This window comes from Ovis aries, chromosome 25 (assembly GCF_016772045.2).
Source record: "Ovis aries strain OAR_USU_Benz2616 breed Rambouillet chromosome 25, ARS-UI_Ramb_v3.0, whole genome shotgun sequence".
Taxonomy (NCBI): Eukaryota; Metazoa; Chordata; class Mammalia; order Artiodactyla; family Bovidae; genus Ovis; species Ovis aries.
Genome location: NC_056078.1, coordinates 29,863,959 through 29,886,696, shown reverse-complemented (window position 1 = coordinate 29,886,696; position 22,738 = coordinate 29,863,959). Strand labels below are relative to the sequence as shown.

The 22,738-nt window shown below is 37.6% G+C and overlaps 1 protein-coding gene across 15 annotated transcripts in view; it reads right to left on the bottom strand.

Moving 5' to 3' along the window:
- KAT6B (lysine acetyltransferase 6B) overlaps window positions 1-22,738 on the bottom strand; it is a 183,974-nt gene that overhangs the window by 143,289 nt on the left and 17,947 nt on the right. The window lies entirely within an intron of this gene.

The following is a 22,738-nucleotide window of genomic DNA, read 5'->3' as shown; positions in this document are numbered from 1 at the left end:
AAACAAGAGGGCTCTGCAGCAGGCTGTGCCCAGAACACAGCCCCAGAACAAGGGAGGGTGGTGGCTGGGAGACGGATTCCAGTCTGTCCGCTGTCCAGACACTCTAAAGGGCAACCTTCTACCCTAAACTCAAAACTGGTTTTTAAAATGTCAGAGATTCAAAATGAACTCTGCATTTATTTGACTCAACTTTTTTCTAGTTGCGGGAGTCTACAGATTCCCTTGCCAAGATTTTTTAATTACCAGGCAGTTGGCTTGCTTACACATTTCGAGTATCTGATTTATTTTTGACCATCCTAATAATCACTATATATCCCACAGAGTCATGTATAACATACAGAGTCACTTCTTTTATGTTACTGAAGTATAGTTGGCTTACAGTGTTGTGTTAACTTCTATTGTATAGCAAAGTGATTCATTTATACACATATATTCTTTTCATATCCTTTTCCATTATGGTTCACCACAGGATACTGAATATAGTTCCCTGTGCTATACAGTAGCAGAGTCTCTTCTAACAAAATTCTAGCCTCAGACATCGACAGATCGTGTCTTTTGTACTATAAACACCTGCACTGTTTAATTTGTTCCATTAGATCACAAGTGTTTCACAGAAGAGAAATGGCAATTAAAATCATTGCTTTCATAAGACAATTCATGTTTAAAGAAGCAAAGTGAAAATGAAAAGATCAAATGGATCTATTTGAAATGAGCTGATATGTAACTGTGAGATTCAGTGGTCATCAATCAGAAAAGAGACTGCTGCTTGCCCCTCATTCTAGATTAAGATATGGAATAGCCCAAGTGAGAAGCTACTCAACTCTAAAATGTAAACCATAGGCTGCAATTCCAAGAACCCACCTGGAGGACTTCTGCTTTTAGGGCTCATTTCTTAAATCTCTGTATGCTATCTCAGACACAGACAGGATCAGGAAACATATGACACCTCTCCTGATCATCCTAAACACACTCTCCCACAGCTCTCCAAGTCTGGTGAAAATCTGTCCAACTGTTTTTGGACAGACTCTGTGTTCCTGCAATGGAGTAAAAGACAAACAAAAATTTAATATTCGCTAATAAATAATATAACTCCTTGCACTCACTCAACAGAGGTGAGCAAAGAAAAAAGGCCTCCATCTTCGTGGAGCTCTTCCACCTAGGGGGACAGTTAACCAGAAGTTAACCAGACAAATAAATACACAATTGTCAGCTGTCATAAGTGCTGATAAGATAAAGTATCGGGTACTTTGCTGGAATTACTTAAGGGACTTCATTTGGATGGGAGGTTCAAAGAGATTAGGAAAAATCTTTTAAAAGAATCACATTTAAAATGGAAAATATTTATGAATTAATAGTATTTTTTTTAAAAAGCAGAATATACAGCTATGGATATGATTTGACTATAGTTATATAAAAGGGCATGCATAAAGACAAATCTGGAAGAGAAATACAAAATAAATTGGTTATGTGAGGGTGGCAATGTTATGGATAGTGTTCACATTTCAAAATTTTTCTTTAATGTTGCTTTATTATTTTTACCATAATTAAGATAAGCACAGACAGAATCTAAAGCCTTAAAGAAGTTTTTGTTTACTCCAAGGCTTGACCAAAAATCCGCGGCTTAGATCTTCATTAAAATAGCAGCATGGCGGAACAGAGGGCAAACCTCGGAGGCTGAGAGCCCTGGACACCATTAAGGCCCAGGCACTAATGAGCTGCGTGACACTGGACGAGCCACCCTTCCTGGGAGGCTGTTTCATCATCTCTTGAGATGGAACTAATGAGATCTACCTCATAAAGCTGTTGAGCGGATAAAAGAAAAGAGCATATGTAAAGACCCAAGTCCAAAGCCTAGCACACAGTATGTGTTTAATAAATGTTGATAGACATCATGATCATTACTAGCATATAAATCCAAATGAAAAAGTGGGCTTTGAATCAAAAGACTCCCAGGCCTAACAGATGACCAAACTAGAGAAATCAGACGACTCATCAATCATTGTTAAATGACTTCTCTCTGACAACAAGGAAATCAACTAGTGGCCAGTCACTTTCTCTGAGGCCCCCTATGCTGTACTCTTAGTAAAGCCAAAAAGATGAGTCCAAGAAAAATTTTCCTAAAGAAGAAATGAGCCACACAATTTTGGCAATTTACTGAAAACAATTTAGAACCCCTTTATTAAAAATAAAGCCTCCTGAAACAGTTTCCAGAAACTGAGACTAGAATTCATATAAAAATACAGCAGATTCAAAACAAAATAGCCCTACAAAAATTATACAGCCGGAATTTGCCAAAAGATGATATCACTAAGGCATGCTTTTGGTTTCCAGGATATCTGTGAAAATAAACTAAAAAGACAACAACTCCATTAGTCTACCAAGCATTTTCAAACACAGACTCTGCCCTAAAACTAGAATGCTTCTAACATCAAATATTATGATAGGATAATTTTTCCAACTTAAAACATTAGGTTACAAAAATGCACTCATCCAAACACTCAATAAATCACTGCTTTAAATCATTTAGTTAACTGAGCAAGAAGCAAAACTGTTTTTGTTCATTTGCTTCCGTCAGAATAGAAAACAGTGTCAAAGGAGGAAGAAGGCTTTCACTCTTGCTTTGTTGAATACCTGGATTAGACTGACCACCCTTTAAAATTGTCTTTGTGCGCTTCCAAACCCAAACCAAGCCACACAGAGCAGCTGCTCACTGACCAACTGGTCTGCAGAATTCAATGAATGACAAAAGGTTACCTTAATTCAATAAGATAATCGGCACACATTTACCCACCACCCGGAGTCTAACCATCTGCAAGGCGACAGAGCCAAATGCCTATAAAACAACTGGCAGTATGCAGACATGTCCTCATGTCCCTCATGTCAATGACGTTTCTCTCTTAGCAACAGCTACAAAGAAGCTGAACTTTCAGAAAAATTTCAAGATTTCATGATCCAACAACTTGTTAGTAAGTTATTTTGAGTGCCACTGAGATTTCCAGGCCAGATGGGTAATATGTTTTATTCAATTGAGTCTTGTACTGGGATAACAAAATGTGAGACAGACACGATCTGGGTCCTTTCACTGCTCAAGAGGCAAAGCGACCTAGTGGCTTCCAAATAACAGCAGGGACAATGTAGCAGGAAAGAAAAAAATAAAGAGAGAAAGGAAAACAAAAAGATCAAAAACTCAGGAAAACCCCAACGACAAGAGCAATTTCAGAGCAAGAAACCTCTAACTATTTAGACTGCAGAAGCTGACATCTGCCTTTTAGGCCAAGATGCCATTCAGCTAAACATGCATCTGTAGTGATCAAAACTACCAAATAATAATGATGATGATGATGATTCAACACAGAAGGTATAAACAGCACACAAGTTTCTTTTCTTTCTAACACACTACTCTAAAATCAATGGATACAGCATTTCTCAAAGATTCAAGACGCTTTGAGGTGAGATTCAAGACAATTTGAAGCAATCTAAATCACCCAGAATAGGAAAGCCCTTGTTCCCTTTTCAATTTTCTCTTAGACCTCCTTATTAAGTCAAGAAGAAAGTCTCAGTTTGGTGCTAATATATATTTAACACCTCTCTAACGTTTGCTAAATCTTTGAGAGGCCAGCCTGGGCTCCCAGCAGGTAACAGTATACAAATATATTTTTAATTAAAAAAATTTAATAATAACTTTCACAACTATCTTCTGTTTATGATATGGAATACATATTTTCCACTTATAGTAACGAAAACTTTCCTTTTTCAGTAGATCAAAGTAAAGAAAATAAGGCCATTTAACTTTTAACAAGTACTATTCAGTTCAGTTACTTAGTCTTGTCCGACTCTGCAACCCCACAGACAGCGAGTACTGTAATTATATTTATTTTTTCAAATTTACATTAAAAAAAAATTTCAAGCCTATAGAAGAGTGTAAGTACAATGAATGCTTGTATGCCCTTCACCTAAACTCACCAATTGTTAAGATTTTGCCTCATAGCTCTATCTACACCTTCTATCTATTTAAACATACACATATGTGTGAAAATGTCAGTTGCTCAGTTGTGTCAGACTCTGCAACCCATGGACTGCAGGCCACCAGGCTCCTCTGTTCATGGAATTCTCCAGGCAAGAATACTGAAGTGGGTAGCCATTCCCTTTTCTGGGGGATCTTTACCACCCAGGGATCAAACCCAGGTCTCCTGCATTGCAGGCAGATTCTTTACTGTCTGAGCCATCTGGGAACCACACATACTTTTGTTATGGCTGTTGATGAACCACTTGAAAGTAAGCTGCACCAGCACGACACTTTATCATTAAATACTTCAGAAGGTATTACCTAACTCATAAGGAGATAATCTTAGATGACCAAAATACCATTATCACATGAAGAACATTAACAGTAATGCCTTAATTTCCCCCTAAGTGTATGTGTTAGATGCTCAGTCATGTCCGACTCTTTGCTACCCCATTGACTGCAGCCCGCCAGGCTCCTCTAGTCTATGGGATTCTCCAAGCAAGAATACTGGAGTGGGTTGATATTTCCTTCTCCAGGAAATTTCCCCTAAAATCTGGCCCAAATTCAAATGAACCTAATTATCCCCCAATTTCTGGTACAGAATTCATGCATGGCATTTGGTTGTTACCCCTTTAGAAGGGCAATAAGAAAGAAAATATTAAGAAAATAATTAATAGATGGTATATGAAACTCGCAAAAATTGTAATGGAGACACACTTGGATTTGTAAAACACTGAACCAACCAAACACCTGAGGGGAATAGGGGATAAGTAATCTAAATAATTAATAAGGAAAAAAAAAAAACATAACCTCTGCTATTAAACTAAACTTACACTCACAGAATGCAAAGCTATAAGGAAAACATTTAATAGCTACTCTTTTTTGATTAGGCCTTGAAAAAGGACAGTCAAAAGATCACTGTCAGAAGAGAGAGGTATATGCCAAAATGGGCTTCATTAAAAATTTCAAAGCTACAAATAAAATAATTAAAAAATTTTTTTTCAGAGTTTATACGTGTCCAAAATAACTAGCTCATCTCTTTTACTGAATAGGCACCAAGTCAGGTGCTCCAATGCATTATCTCATTCAATCATAATCGACATATCTACAAAAAAATAGACATGCTGATTTCAATTTAGTAGTAAAAATATTTACATTGTTTTAATAAAAAATTATTACATTATGGTTTGTTACAACAAAGATGTGGATATACCACACATTACAATTTATTATATCATAGCTTCTAAAACCCAATATTGTGTTATAACACTCTTCCTCAAGCACCCATGTGTATGCACTCCCTCTCTCTCTCACAAACACACACACACAATACTGAATACTGTCCTCTAATACGAGCTTCACAAAAAGGCACCGGGAGATGACTTACTAATAAGAATGGTTCTTTATGGAATAGACATGTTTTGAAAATGTGTGAATGAATTTACTAAGACTGAGAATTTTAAATATGCCAGGGAAATTTGCTATTAAAATGAATGTCACTCTTTAAACAAATAACACACCATGAACACCTGCAATTCATACTCAGAAAGCAAGAATGGTCAATATTAGAAATTCATCATATTAAAGATCAAAGAAAAATCACTCTCTCCATAAATGCCGAAAAGATATTGAATAAAATAAAAAATCTATGCTTGATAAATTTCTTTATCAACATGATAAACACATAAGACAGTATCATATTTGAGAGATAATGAAGTATTCCCCCAAAACATATCCACTGTCATCAGTACTTTTTAACATCATTAAGGAAGTACTAAAGCTGATAAAAACAGACTATAGAAAAATTTCAGATATAGAAATTACCAAGGAGGAAATAGAATTTAAATAATCATTATTTGCCAATACAGTATTATTTGACCAGAAAACCCAAGATAATAACTAAAAACTATTATGAACAAAAAATGAACTCAGTAAGGTGGCTAAGTACAAAATTAATACATAAAAATCAATAGCTATCTTGTATTTAAAAAATCAAAAACTATCTTGTATTTTAAAAAGAGTCAATTAGAAAGGGTAACAAGTTTCTATTTACAATAGCACCCTAAAAATAGCATATCCAGGAATTAATTTAACAGAAAGTTAAAATCCTTCCGTACACATTGCTCATACTCTACAGTCTACACACTTACATTCACACACAAGACTTAAATGGATAATAATGGTTATATTACAAAAATATTTATAAACAAAATGTGTTTGGATTTACTTCAAAATAATTCAGCCATGGCAGGGCTAGGAACAATGTGTAGGGATATAAATGAAACCTGAGTAGTCATGAGGAATTATTGTCATGGTAATGGGTGAGCATTGCTCTTGATTTTTCATATGCTTTAAATTTTCCACAATAAAGAAAACCTGAAGTAACAAAACATATTAAAAAATGGAAGTTACATCTGTTCTTTGGTATAAGCTTCAGTATTATTATAAGAATGCCATTCTATACCCTAAAAGCTCCAATAAAATTACAAGAGCTTTTGAGAACTAAACAGCTCATTCTAAAGTATATGTGGAGAACTTCCCTGGCTAAGAATCTACATTTCCAATGCAGGGGGTGCAGGTTCGATCCCTGATTGGGGAACTAAGGACCCACAAGCCGTGTGGCACAACCAAAAAGAAAACAAAATAATAATAATAAATAAAGTCTATGTGGAAAAATAAGCACAACTCACCATGAAAATTCTGAAAAGGAGAATAAGGGAGCACTAGTTAAGAAAGAGAGAAAGAACAAGTGTTGGTCAGAATGTGGAGAAACTGGAACTCTCAAAACATTGCTGGTAGAAATGTGAAATGATGCAGCCACTGTTGAAAGCAACTGGGGAGTTCCTCAAAAAATTAAACACAGTATTATCATATGACTCAACAATTCCACTCCTAGGTATATATCCAAAAGAAAAGAGAACACAGATTCAAATACTTTTATTCAAGTCTTCAGGGCAGGACTGTTTATCCGGTATACAAGAGGTACACCTTAAATTCAAAGGTATAAATAAACAGAAAGGAAAAGAAAGGAAAACGATAAACCACAAAAATAATAACCAAACAAAGGTGAAGTGGTTATATTACTATCAGAAAAAAATGTTTTAACATAAAAATTGTTACTGAAAGAAAATAAAGATACTGTATAATGATGAACGGGTCAATATGTCAAGAAAATATAACAATTTTAAACATGTAGAGCCTGAAAATACACTAAGTAGTAAGTAAAACTGGTAATAATGAAAGAAGCAGACAATTCAACAGAAACAGTTGGAGTCCTCAATATTATACTTTCAATAATAAAATAATCAAGCAGAAGATCAGCAAGGAAACGGAAGTCTTGACCAGCACTACAAACCAAGCAGGCCTAACAGATAGCTACGGATGTCGTCACACGGCCATAGCGGAATACACACTCCTCTCAAGCTCGTACAGAACATTTTCAGGACATATGTTTTCAGCTCGTATGTTAGGCATAAATATAAAAGGACTGAAATCATTTAAACTGTATTCTCTGATCACAATGGAACAAAACAGAAATCTTAATAACAGAGGTAAATTTAGGAAATTCACAGCCCAGTATGAACTTTTGGGCAATACTGAATGACAGCGGGATAGTTCAGAATGACAGTGGGATAGTTGGAAAGATCCGAAGGCAGGCTAGGAGACAGTCTGATGGGCGACAGCTCAGGCGTGCCCAAGAGGAAATCCACTCGCTTCCAACTGTGGCAGGTTGAAGACAGCAAGGGTCTCTTACAAACGCACTGCATGTCATTAAAAACAATAGATAATTGGGCAAAATACATTCTTTTCTGAATCCTCAGTTTCACGAAATAATCATAAGCAATTAGTGAAATACAGGCTGACATAATAGGGCTAGCTAAGACTCTCTAGCGAGGCACAGAATTTAGACAGCAAATGATTTCAAATGATGTGTATTCCATAAGTTTTTGAAAATGGGAATAATGTACCATAGAGGCCACTTGCCTTTTACCTCCTCTGTCCTCCCCTACATTCCAAAGCAAAATTGGAAGACAGTTCCACAGGCTAAATGAGGTTAAGTGAAATAAATGTTACAAAGTTAACTGAACTAAAATTGTCAAAGGTAAAAATGAAGCTGAGTATTAAGAGAGATCTAGCTCTCAGTTCAGTTCAGTTCAGTCGCTCAGTCGAGTCCGACTCTTTGCGACCCCATGAATTGCAGCACGCCAGGCCTCCCTGTCCATCACCAGCTCCTAGGGTTCACTCAGACTCACGTCCATTGAGTCAGTGATGCCATCCAGCCATCTCATCCTCTGTCGTCCCCTTCTCCTCCTGCCCCCAATCCCTCCCAGCATCAGAGTCTTTTCCAATGAGTCATCTCTTCGCATGAGGTGGCCAAAGTACTGGAGCTTCAGCCTTAGCATCATTCCTTCCAAAGAAATCCCAGGGTTGATCTCCTTCAGAATGGACTGGTTGGATTTCCTTGCAGTCCAAGGGACTCTCAAGAGTCTTCTCCAACACCAGGCTGGAACTGAACTGAGCTTTCTGACAGATAAAAAGTTATGATGTGATTTTTTTTTTTAAGGTATCATAAATTAGTGGGGAAAGTAATAATTTTTTTATATGATCCTGGAACAATGTCAGCTATTAAAAACAACATGACAACAAGAGACCCTTACACCATTTACCAAAACGAAAACTGCACATGATTTTAAGGATTTAAGTATAAAGACAAACAAAAAATTAGAAGGAAAAAACAGTAAATGTCTCTCTGAACTCAGCATGGAGAATTTTCTAAACAAAACAAAACAGGGCCTCCCTAGTGACTCAGTGGTCAAGGGTCACCTGCCAGTGCAGGGGACATGGGTTTGATCTCTGATCCTGGAAGATCCCACGTGCTGAGGAGCAGCTAGGTGCATGTGCCAGAACTACTGAGCCTGTGCTCTGGAGCCTGGGAGCCGCAGCTACTGAAGCCCGCCTGCCCTGGGGCCCACGCTCTGCAATAGGAGAAGCCCGTGCACCACAGCCAGACAGCGGCCCCGCTCACCGCAGCTAGAGGAAAGACCGCAGAGCAACCAAGACCCAGCACAGCCATAAACAAACAAATCTTTACCTATGTAAAAAACAACAAAAATCACGAAAATTGATAACAGTATACCTCAAGGCACAAGTAAATCGTATATGCACACTGACTACAAATACTTAGGCAGAAATGATGACCTAATCACATTGAGAGGAGAAGGGCAACGGGAAAGGGAAGGGCGTATGAGAGCTTTATCCTTATCTCCCCTGGCAAGGAGCCAATCGAAAATGTCTAAAACCGAAATTCAAGAAACAGCGTTATAAGAATGCTGTTTAAAAACCAAGAACTCTAACTTCCAGAAGAAATGACTAAATATGGTTGAGGAGTTGAAGATGGTTGCCTCCAGGGCACAGGAATGAAGGACGGATAACCACAACACTACAGCTGTTAAGCAATGACCACTAAACAAAAACGTGCGAGTCATTCGCAATCACAGAAATACCAAGTAAAGACAGAGATCCCCTCTTCCGTCTACCACACTGGCAAGGTAAAAAGTCAGGATGAGGCCGCGACTTCCCTGGTGGTCCAGGGGCTGGGACTCTGAACTCCCAATGCAGGGGGCCGGGGTCTGATCCCTGGTCGGGTAACTAAATCCCACATGCCACAAGTAAGACTCAGTGCAGCCAAATAAATAAATAAATACGGGTGAAGAAGCAAGTTTGAGCAAGCTCTGGGATTTGGTGATGGACAGGGAAGCCTGGCGTGCTGCAGTCCATGGGGTCACAAAGAGTCAGACACGACTGAACCACTGAACTGAAGAAGCAAGTGGATGGATGCCCAAGGACTCTATACTCTGCCCAAGAGTATAAACCGGTACTACCTTTTGAAACATTTTTTACCATATATTTCACAAGTCACAGAAGAACTAATGTGTATGCCCCAGTATTCTCCTCTAATAATCCATCCTATGAGTAGTAATTACCCATGCGTGCACAAATTTTTAGTAGCAGGATTACTTGTAATAGCAAAAGAGTTAGGAACATCTTAAACGTTAAGCAACAAAGACACATGAAATACTACCAGTCTTTTAAGGTCACACTTCAAAGAATTAATACGGGGAAAGGTTCACAACATGTTTTAAATGTAGAAAGCAAGATACAAAATTATACAGCTAACATCTTTTTATTTAAATAGAACAAATACACAGGTAGGGGAAAAAAGACTGGAAGGAAATACAAACTTTTAATGCTAGTTATCTTTGGAGGGAAATTTACATAGTATTATCATCCCTGAACTTTTCTGTCTTCTCAAAACCTGTACAATAAACATGTGTTACTCTAGAAAATACACTCTTTTTCTTATTATTTAAATAAAAAGAAATGAGGGAAAAAGCAACAAAGAAACGGAAATTGTAGCCATTGGTGGCCTGTGTGACTACAGCGAATCTCCAGTAGGAAAGGAGGCCTTCCTTATGAGGTGATGAGGGTATCACTTTTGCTTCAAATGCAGCGAGGCCACGGGCAACTGTGCCTCCCATAGCGCTAGACTCTGTTCAGCAGCCCTTTCTAGTGCAGCAAAACTACCCCATGCAGTCTGTGCTTTTATCGTCCCCATTTGCCAGCTGAGAAAACCAAGACAAGGGCTACTTGCCCAGTGGAAAAGTCGGGATTTGAACCAACGCATTCTGCCCCCAGAGCTTCTTTTTCCTAAGACTTCTTTCTCACATGATCTCTAAGATCTCTTTTAGCAACGGTGGGGGCCCTGTCCAATTAACATATTTAGATTGTTTCCTCAACCACAAAGTAGCGCCTGTTTGCTCATCTATAAAAGAAGAAAGTTAGCCTCAGGCAGTGATTCCTAAACTTTTCCTGCACGCTGGCATCCCTCCAGAGATTGTTAAAAACTTATCATGCCTGCCTCCCACCCAGACACTGTGTGTTAACAGGTGGGATGAAGTCTGGGCATGGAATTTTTAAAAGCTCTTCCAATGATTCAAATGTGCAGCAAAATTAGGAAACCACTGGTCTAAAGTCAGGTGACCTGCTGAAGGAGGGGAGAGATGACAGGCTTCAGAAAAATACTCATAAAACATGTAAGCCTAACATTCTGTATACAGTTTTAGAAGTTCACAACCCCCTAAAAGGAATACTGGGACCTCAACCTAAAACCTCTGAACTTGGTGACCTCGAAGGCCACCCTGCTACTCTAAAATGTTACTCTCCAGTTGAAGAACTACACAATGGTTTTACTACCCTACGGCTTCCCTGGTGGCTCAGACAGTAAAGAATCTGCTTGCAATGCAGGAGACTCCGGTTTGATTCCTGGGTCAGGAAGATTCCCTGGAGAAGTGAATAGCTAGCCACTCCTGTAATCTTGCCTTGAGAATCCCATGGACAAAGGAGCCCAGTGGACTCCAGTCCATGGAGTCACAAAGAGTGAGACATGACTCAGCAACTAACACTTTACTAATTCATAACACAGACAAGGAATGAAAATGATGATTTGAGGGTTTCTCTTCTGAAGCACAAACCCAAAGTCAATTAGTCAATGGCTTCCCTTGGGATAAGTATTTGGGAGAAATGAGTAAAGGACTTGGCAGTATAACCTGACATTAGCACTATCCAAACTGTGCTTAACCAAATGTAAAGATTTCTAGACAAGTGAACAGCTACTGTGAGGAGTGAGGAGAAAGAGGAAGGCCCATTATCAAACCATCTGGAGAAACTATAGGCTAAGCAAGTCAAATTCCAGAATCTCTCAGGAACTTTAAAACTCAGAACGTTGTTAGCATCCTTATCATCTTAAAGAGTACCATTTCCTTCTACCTCAGGATGTTTGGAAAAAGCTACATCAGATGAGGTCACACTACAAATTTTAAGTCTTTGCAGTGACTCCTATTATAAACACTTAAAAGGCATTTAGAGGTCCAGGTTTATAAGAACTTAATGTGTACTCTTTTCAACACCCTTTCTTTAAAAGTTTTCTTCTAGAGGAAAATATAAGGGAATACAGCATAAGCATTAAGCGTACAGACGGTGGAGCCAAGATGCCAGGACCTGAATCCTGGCTCCACCTCCCCACACAACAGACATGTGACTTTGGGCAAGTCCTTTAACCTCATGTGCTTCAGTCCCCTCCCTCGTAAGAAGGCAAAGAAGTACTACATCACAGGCAAGTACCTAAAGCACTTTAAGTAGCGTCTGACTCACAGTAAGCAGTATATAAACGGCTGCAATTACTCATTCCTGAAGAAAATAAATTTTCAGTCACTGTGAAAATGAAGATCACCGCACTGGTCGTTTGAAAAGGTACCGCACAGCTGTATGTCTAGGAATGTTTCAACTGGTTGATCTAACTACAATTTGAATACAGCTTATACTATGTAAGTTTTATAGCACTTAGTACAGAGCTTTATATGTTATAAGAATTCAATAGGTATCTGCTGGTTCCATCCAAATCAGTGAGAAGACTGGAAGGTGTGAAGTGGCTGTACTCCAAGTTGTATGCCAGGTTGAAACACTAGCTCTGACACTTTTTGTGTCCTCTTGGGCAAGGTAACATCTCTGCACTGTTTCTTCATCTGTAAAATTCCATCAATAACAGTATTTATCTCTCAGGGTTCATGTAAAGTTATTTTATATATATTAAATACTTAGAAATTTACCTGGTACATAGTAAGTACTGAGTATCAATATTTCACACTAATATTTTCTTGCATGTTTTCTGTACAGCCTTCAAATCTGAGCTGTTTATTATGCTATTTTACAAGGTACAAGTACAAAGTTTTAACCACATTCTTTTGCTTTTGTTGTGTATCACAGACAGAACTTGGAACTGAAATAGTCACAGGCACAAACAACGTATTTTAGGAGAGTCAAGGCACTTAACTGCAAGGTACACGGTGACGTTCTACTATGTCAGATTGTAAAACAAACAACCTAGAAAGTGGTGGTCCTGATGATAACTATTTATTTCATTTTGCTCTGAAATTTTTAGAAGCTGGAAAAATACATATAATTTGCCCCTGATCAATGTTCTGCAAACTGCCTATAGCTTGTGTTCCTACCTTAACAAGATTTATTGCTAACCAACATGCTATGCTAAATTGAAATCAAGACATTACACAATTTTCCAATAAAGAGATGATTTTATATAAGTTGGTATAAATGCTCTGTGAGGAAGTACTTGTTGGCTTCTTGTTGTATTTCAGTAGTTGGTGGAAAATAAGTTGGAAAGGAGGTTTACAGAGGGTCAGAGCTCATCAGATGAGAAGATTATCTTTTTTTATCAGCTCTAGAAAGCACATTTACAGGCGGATAACAAACAGTTTTTCTTTAACAACTGAAAAGGTCAGCATTACCAGTGCATGCCAACTAATTGCAGCTACTGCAGAAGATTCTACTAAAGCACTATGGAATGAAAGGAAATGAGGGCTCAATGCCTTTGTCAATCTTGATGTGATTTTTTTTCCTCCTCAGTTTTTACTAAGAACTGAAAGAACATAATAGACATTCACTTGAATATTTTTCTTTTTTTCCCCCAACTTTATTGAGGTATAATTGACATATAACATTGTGACCAAGATATTATTCTTTCTTAAATAAGTCAGTTTCTTTACTGGCCTATTTAAGACTTCTGTAACTGAGGATTCAGATTTAAATAATAGACATAAAACTCTTCAAAATATCACCAAAGAGTCTCTCACATTAAGTTGTCATATACTTTCCTGCACTCTATGAGTATTTAAATGAAAGAGCCTTATCTACAACTTTAAATGTACTCTGTTAGAAAATATTTTGAATATCCAGACTCCTATCGGTAAAAACTCTCAAGCTATTACTGCCAAACCCATTCTTCAGTTCTTCGACTCAGAAGTAAAGAAACATTAAGTGGAAGTGGGGGCCAGCCCCTGTTCCTGCCCTCATGGAAATGATTCAGGATGTACATCAGACCTAGAACTCAAGCTGTCTGACTCCCAGCCTTCACTCTTTTCTAAGCAGACTTAAACCATGTTATTACACTACAGCACCAAACTCTTCACACAGCACCAAACTCTTCAAAGATCAGCAACCTCTAATGTAAAAGTTGATTTAAATGAGGTTATTGAAACCACTGTGTGGCAGGCAGAATAATGCCACCCCCCTCCCAAGAGCCATTTCCTAATGCCAAGAACTTGTCAATCTGTCACTTTACATGGCAAAGTGACCTTTATGGCTGTGATTAAGTTAAAGACTTTGAGATGGGGAGATTATCCTGGATTATTTAAGTAGCCCCAATCTAACCACATGAGTCCGTGAAAAGCTGCCCAGGCTGCTGTGACTATGTGACTATGGTAAAATGGTGAGAGTGCTGAGATGTTGCTGACTCTGAAGCTGAAGGGAGAGGCCATCAGTCAGGAAAGGCAAGCAGCCTGTAGAAGTGGGGAATGGTGAAGGAACAGAGTCTCCCCCAGAGCCCCAAGAAAGGAACACAGAACTCCTGACACCTTGACCTCAATCCTATGGGACCCATATTGGGCTTCCAACCAAAAGAACTGTAAGACAATAAATTTGCAGTGTTTCACGCTACTAAATTCGTGGTGATCTGTCACAGCAAGTAACGGAAAACTAATATACACTGGATGAAAGGTTATTCACATGGTCTCAGAGCATCATGAGATACTGTACAAATTATTTATTCACTACAAAAGGAAAAAGGTGCCTTGGTAAAGAGAGGTCTAGCAGGCACCACCTTAAGCAACTAATCAAATAAGCACTGCCAGTAACAAGACCACCTTAAAGGATGTGACCAGAAAAAGGAAATACACAACATGACCCATGTAGTATTCTTAGCAAAAATATTGACTCTGAACTTAATCATAAGGACATAATCAGATTAATTAACAGTAATTGTGGGACATCCTACAAAAATAACTGGGCGAAACTGTTGAAAAATGTCACTGACAGGAGAAGTAAAAAAAGATGGAAAACGGGTCCCTATTAAAGGAGACATGATAACCAAGTGTGATGCAAGATGCTTAACTGGATTCCAACTCAAAAACAAAAGCTATAAACGACACTTTGGGGCCATCTGAAACAATACATGGGGTCGCAAAGAGTCGGATACAACTGAGCAACTGAACAGAACTGAACTGAAGCTGTGACTGTCTATTAAATGTAATACTCTTCTTTCACTGTTGAATTTCTACATGAGCTAATACCACTGTGGTTACACTGGAGAATGTTCCTCGATATATAATTGTTATTATAATTTAACATCATGTTTGCTGTTATTTTCAAATGGTTCAGCCATAAGTATGAATATGTGTATACACACATACACACACAAACGGGGAAAGAGAGAAAGAGCAAATGTGGGACAATGTTAACAAGTGGTGAGTCTAGAGGAAAGAAATACAGCACTTATTGTATTACTCTTTCAACTTATCTGCAGTATTGCAATTTCGTAAATTACAAAGTTAAGGGGGAGACGTCTTCCTGGCTCCCACTAAGTGCGAGTGCATGCGTGCTCAGGTCTGTCCTTACTCTCTGTGACCCCACGGACTGTAGCCCGCCAAGCTCCTCTGCCCATGGGATTCTCCAGGCACAATACTGGAGTGGGTTGCCATTTCCTCCTCCAGGGGACCTTCCTGCCCCAGGGACTGAACTGGGTCTCTTGCTTCTCCCAACTTGGCAGGCAGGTTCTTTATCGTTGCGCCACCTGAGAAGCAGTAGGTTGCCTACACTGCCTACCTTTCCCAGCCTCCTTGTGCCTGGCCAGCATTGTAGCTGGAACAGCTCATATTCTTCAAACTGCCAGCTCTTCCACTAGCAGATTTTGCATTCTGCTGCTTCACTCACATCCCAAGGCTCAACAGCTGCAGTTGGATTTCGATATAAGGTAGAAGCTCCTACATGGTATTAAAATACCAGTTTGGGAAACAAGTTGACCAAATATCAAACTGGAATCATCACTGCATGTCCTTAAAACCGGATTTTAGTTTGTGAATTCTTTGCTTCTCTTACTACCATTTCTCTTGCCCAGTATAACCCCTACTCTCCGTTTCTTGAAATTGATCATTCTCATTTATGATCCGAGACGGTCACAAGCATGGCAGTCAACCATGGACAAAACTCAGGACTGGTGACATCAGAAAGTACTACAGACACATTCAAGTGTCGCCTCTGGCTCACAGCCCACATCACTGTGAGTATCATAGACAGCCCAGACCAAGGCTCACCTCCTTCCTGCAGGCCTCATTGCTTTCCATATGGCAGCTTACCGACATCAAAGAAGATGGAAGACATTATCTAAATTTACCAGGCTAGTCCCATTCCATCCCTTGAACTGTGGAAGAGTCACTGATGTCTCAATTACCAATTCTGCAATACCTTTTTCTGCATGCTAAGATTCTGTAATGCTAAAATAGCAGAGCGGGGGAGGGTGTACTGGACTAACAGATGGAGGATTAAGAACAGAAGACCTCCCTGACGGGAGGAACAAGAGCTAAAATGTTTGTACACCTACTATAACAGCACAGAGGAACAAAAATTGAACTTGTAAATAAAATTAAGTTGCTCTTCTGAAACGCCTGTCTAACTACAGACAGGAAAAGGCCCAGCATGGTTTCTATGTATGCTTATGCTGTTTTTAATAGAAAGGACACAATCAAGCCAAAACAAACATCTGTTAACCAGCTAAGTTTGTTAATGAAACAAAATTGCAGCTGGTTTTATCAAAGATCAAAAGTGAAGCAAATTACAGAAAGGATGTATGAACAAAGCTGGTTTCTAAAAAATAATGGCTAAAGAGTTCTAAACCCACTTGTCAAATTAACACAAATCCTTCCTGGATATTGCTTACACCACTGATTAGTATTTATTTTGTATCTTTGAAGAAAACCAGCGTCACAGTTTAATATCATTCCCTCTAAAATTTTGCCTGTATAGTCCAGTTTGCAGAGTTTTCAATATACTATATTTCACCAAAGAGAAAAAAGTTACACTCTAATTAATACTCTGTTAATTAAAAGGTTCGCTTATAAAAGGAAAAACAACAGTATACTGTCTGCAACTCCTAGAGACTTCTGTGGGAAAGCAGTCTAGTCCAAAGTATAAGCCTGATTAACAGTGACTAGCATTTCACAAGGCTCACTGCCAGGCCTCCTCCTTTTACTTATATAAACTCCCCATCACTACCTGAAGACAGTGAGATAAGGGAAGCCACACACAAACAAAAACTCATGGCCCTGCTAACTCCAAATGTCACAAATTACATGGATGACTCATTTGCGAACTTTAATTCAGTGAGCTAATTGATGTTTCGGAGAAGGCAATGGCAACCCACTCCAGTAATTGATGTTTATGTACTTAGAAACATTAATAGATTGGAGAAATCAAAGTACTTAAGTATGCTGATTCACATTTGAAATGCTGGTGTAACCAGAGAAGAACTATTAAACTGTAGTTTCATTAAACTGTAGTTTAATGTATAGGCCAGAAAAATTAAGTTTATACGTTTATAAACAATACCCAAAGTCATGAATTTTCCAATCAAAATTCGCTATTGCAGTGATAAAACAATCACATGTATTCTTTTTATATTACCATGAACAAAGATAAAATACACAAAAAGAATGTAAACTTTTGTTCTGAGATACATTAAAATGTACTATTTATTAAATAAAGTTTGAAAGGAAAGGATGAATAAAAATCTCTGCCATCCAAGATACAGTCAGAATAAATCAGCAAACAGCACTTAACTGTTAAACAACATCAAAGTTATAAAAATCTAGATTTTTCTTAGCACTGAAAGAAATGTAGCTGTTATAATCTAAATAGGTATAAGGAATACAATAGTAAATTCCTAAAAGCTGCTCAAAACATCCAAAATTAGTCAAGAAACTACAAAACTACACCCTTAGCATCCTCAATGCTTGAAAGAAAATATCATTAGGAAATCAAGGTCAGGAAAAGGCAGCTACAATATCAAACATATCTAGGACCCAAAGAGTTAAAAGGAGTTATTTCACACTCATTTTAAGAGTCCAGAATCCTCTCAGGCTTATATTTTACCTGAAATGTATTTCATTAGAGGTGTACACAAGTCCCACCTAGATATAAGCTCAAAAGTGGAACATACTGTCACTCCTGTGAGTGCGAGAAAGACGCACGTGTTCTTCATTCCGTGCTCCCCTTGACCTAACTAACTAGTCTCAGACAATTCCTGGGCTCTCAACATCACCTCAGTAACTAGCACTATCTGCTCTCAAAAGCAGCTCATGTTATTCTGAAGAACTTCTGAAGCTTAAACACAGGAATAACATAACAATCCTTTTCCCTCCCTGACCCTGGAAAAGCACGTATGGATTCACCTAGTCATTCACATGACAGAGCAGCTTTCTGTCTGACTTCAGTCATTCTAAAACTGACCTTGATCCATACCAACTCCAAAATTCAGGTGACGTGTAAGAGTACATTTTGGTGTATTCAGGGCTTTTTCCAACTTTCAGTTGAATGCACACAGCTAAGCACTCTGAGAAATGTGCCATCTGCAATACAAAGGACACCAATTCAAAGGAGGACTGAGCAGGACAACAGAGAGGACGTTTGGACTCCATAATTAGCAGATAAAAGATACACACATTTCTGTCAAAAAGATCCAGAGTTGTCTGCAGCCATGGACAATTCTACAGCTGAGAAACTTCTGGAAGCCTGCCACATCAAAGAACAATATGGACTAGTGAATGGTCCTTCACAGAGTACAGGCAATTGAAAAAAATCCCAGAAAGGGAGGAGGAGGGCAGGGAGAAAACTGAAGAAAAGAAAAAATTAAGTTATTTAAATTATGGCATTTACACAATACAGGAAATTGATGTAGGATATCCATTAACCTTCTGTTTATGAAAACTCAAAAAAAAAGGAAACAGATCTAATATGGAGTCAGATTTGTTCTTTGCTACTACACTTCCTTTAAAAAAAAACCCTTCTATTTAAGGAACTATTTCATAGTAATAACCAATAACCATAAATAAAATAGCTCCCTAAAAGGAGTGAGGGACAAACAGAATAAACAGCTGAACAGGCCAAGAGCACAAAAAGTGATTTTTTAATATAGTTTTATCTCTCAGCCCCATTTCTGATCATCTGTGCTCCTTCTGAAACTCATTTTTTTTTTTTTTCTTTTTGACAGTATCACTGGTGTGGTAATTATGTTTGAAGCTTTTTCATAGTATTATAATATAGGTATTTCATTTCTTCAAGAAAAAAACATCAAAAGCCCTACCTGATATTAGAAGTGTCTCCCTTTCCAACCACAGCTGCCAAAAATGAGAGCTCCTATTATAATAATATGTACTGCACTAGAAACATACCAAGATTTGGCACTTAATAAATTTTAGGAAGATATTACCAATAAAGTGAAATACCGAGGAATTTGTTTAAAACTGAACCAAACTGATTTTATAAAAATGCTAAAGCCCAAATGTTCAAATAGAATCTTAATGCTACAAAATGCATACTGATAACTAAAGTCTCTCTTAGAATATTTGACTTTTCCAAAGTCCTCATAAAAATCTGACCTAATTGAGCTTTACCATTTTTAATGAGAAACTCTAACACTATCCTTTAGGAGTTCCCTCATCAAATCAAAGATAAACTTTTATCTTCAGTGGTTTAATTCGTTTCCATATCACCTCACCAAAGAGAGCTTTCTTAAATAAATACAAAGAAGTTATGCTAAGGAGCCAGTATGGTAATATCCAATTTGAATTCCAGACTATCAGAAGATGTGCAATTACATGTTAGAAAGGAGGGAGCCCTTCTATTTCAACTCGCATTGTATTCCTCCTAGCAGTCATGCACAGGAATGATGACAATGTTAAATCTAATTAGACACAGAGTTACTATTTTCCCTACTGCTTTCCCATACTGCTAATATTATAAATAGTACCTGCTTCAAAAACTGTAATAAGCTCATTGCAGCTACCAAATTTAAAATGCCAAAAATCTATTGGTTGGGGGGAAAACTGCTTCAAAGCATTTGAGGACTTGAAAGAGATACTTGTATTGCTAATGAAAAGCCCCACCTGTTGCCCAGTATACAGCCCAGTGGTAAAGAGGTCTAGAGTCAGACTGTCTCAGAATCTTGGCTTCACCGTTCACCAGCTCTGTAAGTGACCTTGGATAAACTGCTTAGGTTTTGAGCCTCCGTTTTTCATCTATAAAAGGATAATAATCTATGGCCCTCACAGTTATTGTGATAATGAGACAATAAATGTAAAGCACTTGGAAGAGTGCCAGCGTTTAACAAGAAATGTTATTACTTTCACTCTTTTTATTTTCTTTTTTACCATTAAATGAAACTGCTCAACAAAAGTAACTAGAGTAACAGCTTCTTAAAAGATACTGGTCAGCTAAATTGTGATTGAATGACTTCATCTCTGTACAGCGGCCATTTATATCATAAATGTCCTCCCACAGTGTGAATTCTTCAGACTTCTAGCACAAGAACAATGATAATCTGCCTTTCAAATATATTAGAGCAAGTCCTATATACATGAAGCTATAGTAGAACTAGTTTACATACAGATCCAAGTTCAACAGCTGAAGCAAAAACAATGGAAAGGTAACAATTAGTGTATATATATATATATATACACACACACACACACATACATACATATATACAGGTTTTTGTATAACAAACTCAAAAATATCTTCTACAGTATAAAAATGTTCACATTGGCTCTTTGACATTTTAGATCCCTTTGAGAATCTGATAAAAATTACAGACCCTGACCCTAGGAAAACATGTGGATACAAACGACTGTTCTATTTAAGAGGATTTGTTAGCCTACCTACCCCAAACTCATTCATGCACCCAGGATAAGAATTTCTATTACACTGACTTCGAAAGTTTACAGGGTTTTAAACTATTTACCCCTTGTAATCTCAAAGGGCAATATATTCTAATGTAGTTCTCATCACATTTTTCAAGGAAAAATGCCATTGTAATATACAATGGAAGCAATACAGCACATTCTGGCCAAAGTGACTTGATCTGATTTTCATTTATGTTTATTCGTCCTCTTTTAAGAATTAGATTATGATTACTCAATACAATTCCCAAATTTCATCAAATAAAAATTACAGGACACATTTTCTCAGCATTCCTTGTTATAGGATGATGCTAACTGGACAATTTAAAGAACAGCATCACAGAAAGAGCAGGAACAATTTGCATGCTAAGCAATAAATCACTCTGTTCTCAATTCTAGACACCTCCGGACAGGAGTCTTCCCTTAGACTAAAAATACTTTTGTGTAGATGCTGTATGAAAAAAATATGATAAGAATGGCAAAAATAACGATGAGCAAGGTTAAAGAGAAGGAGAGGAAAGGGACTGTGGAAAATCTATAATGATTTCTCTACCACAAGTTAAGATATTCCCCTGGATCACAAAATTATTAAAACATGCTATTAAATTGCCTAAAGCTGCCTGAATTAGTCCATGTACCTGATAATTATAAAGCTTTAATATATTAATGCCTTAGAGTAATGCATATATTTTTAAAACAAAGACATCCAAAACCATCAAGAAATGGCTCTACATTCCCTTAAGGAATTTCCTTGTGGCGTAAGCTTTTATAAAAATATTTAATGAGAAACAGAAATGCTCAATGTGGCTGTGTCAGAAACAGAAATTAGGATTTAAGTCACCTGCTGTATTTTCTTGAAACAAATGTTATTAAAAAGAAAATTTCAAAGGTTTACTTATTTCTTTCTTTATGCCCACATTCTCTCACAAAGAACTGGGGATTGGTTACACAAACACAAATACCACCCAAGGATAAAATAAATGTTGAGGAAAATTAATAAAATAGAAATACAGTTAAAAAATAAATGCTAGGGTTTAGATTAGTCCATGGAAAAGCAAATCACCTGGTCCCACTTAGTTTGCAAGGATGAGCCTCTATCAGCTTAATGCAGTGAGGGAAGCAGGGGCTATCTCAAGGGCAACAATATCCAAAGAGGAAAAACAAGTCCTCAGGAGCACAGCTTTTCCTGACACTGCTTCTAGCACTTCTGAAAATGCAGTTCGCTCATACAACAACCACCCTGTCTATCAACAATGGCTAACAGTTTACAAGATGTAAAGTTATTAATAACTGGCATCAATACATCCACCCCCTCAAGGGATAGACAGATAAACTGGAGGGCTGAAATCATTATAAACAATTTGTTGCTGCTCTATTTTGGGTTTAGTTTGGGTGGTAACTTCAATAGCTTTGAAATAAAACAAAGGATAACCCTACATAACCAAATACTTTAAATTGCAGCAGTAACTTTAGGAGAAAGAAATAACAGAAAGCCCAGAGAAACCAAAGATTATAAGAAAGATACAGACGAGACAAAATAAACATTCGCTTTCACCAGATGAGAAAAGTGAACAAGTAATAAATGACTTTAAATTGAAACAGGCAGGATTTAGGTCACATACTGTAACACTTCCAGTAATGCACAAGCTATCAGTATTAAAATAATTAGTCTTAAGATTCTTCTTCTCGGAAACAACAATAAAGAGGAAGATAAATCAATTATACCTCATAAAGCTAAAAAAAAACATAAGTAATAATTTTAAAAGAGAAAAGCATGCAATGGCTTTTCTTAGATTTTTGAAATAAATATATGATCCTGCCTTGAGTAAAGAGTGAAGTTATCTATCCTGGGCCCTTCAAGCACCCAAGGATT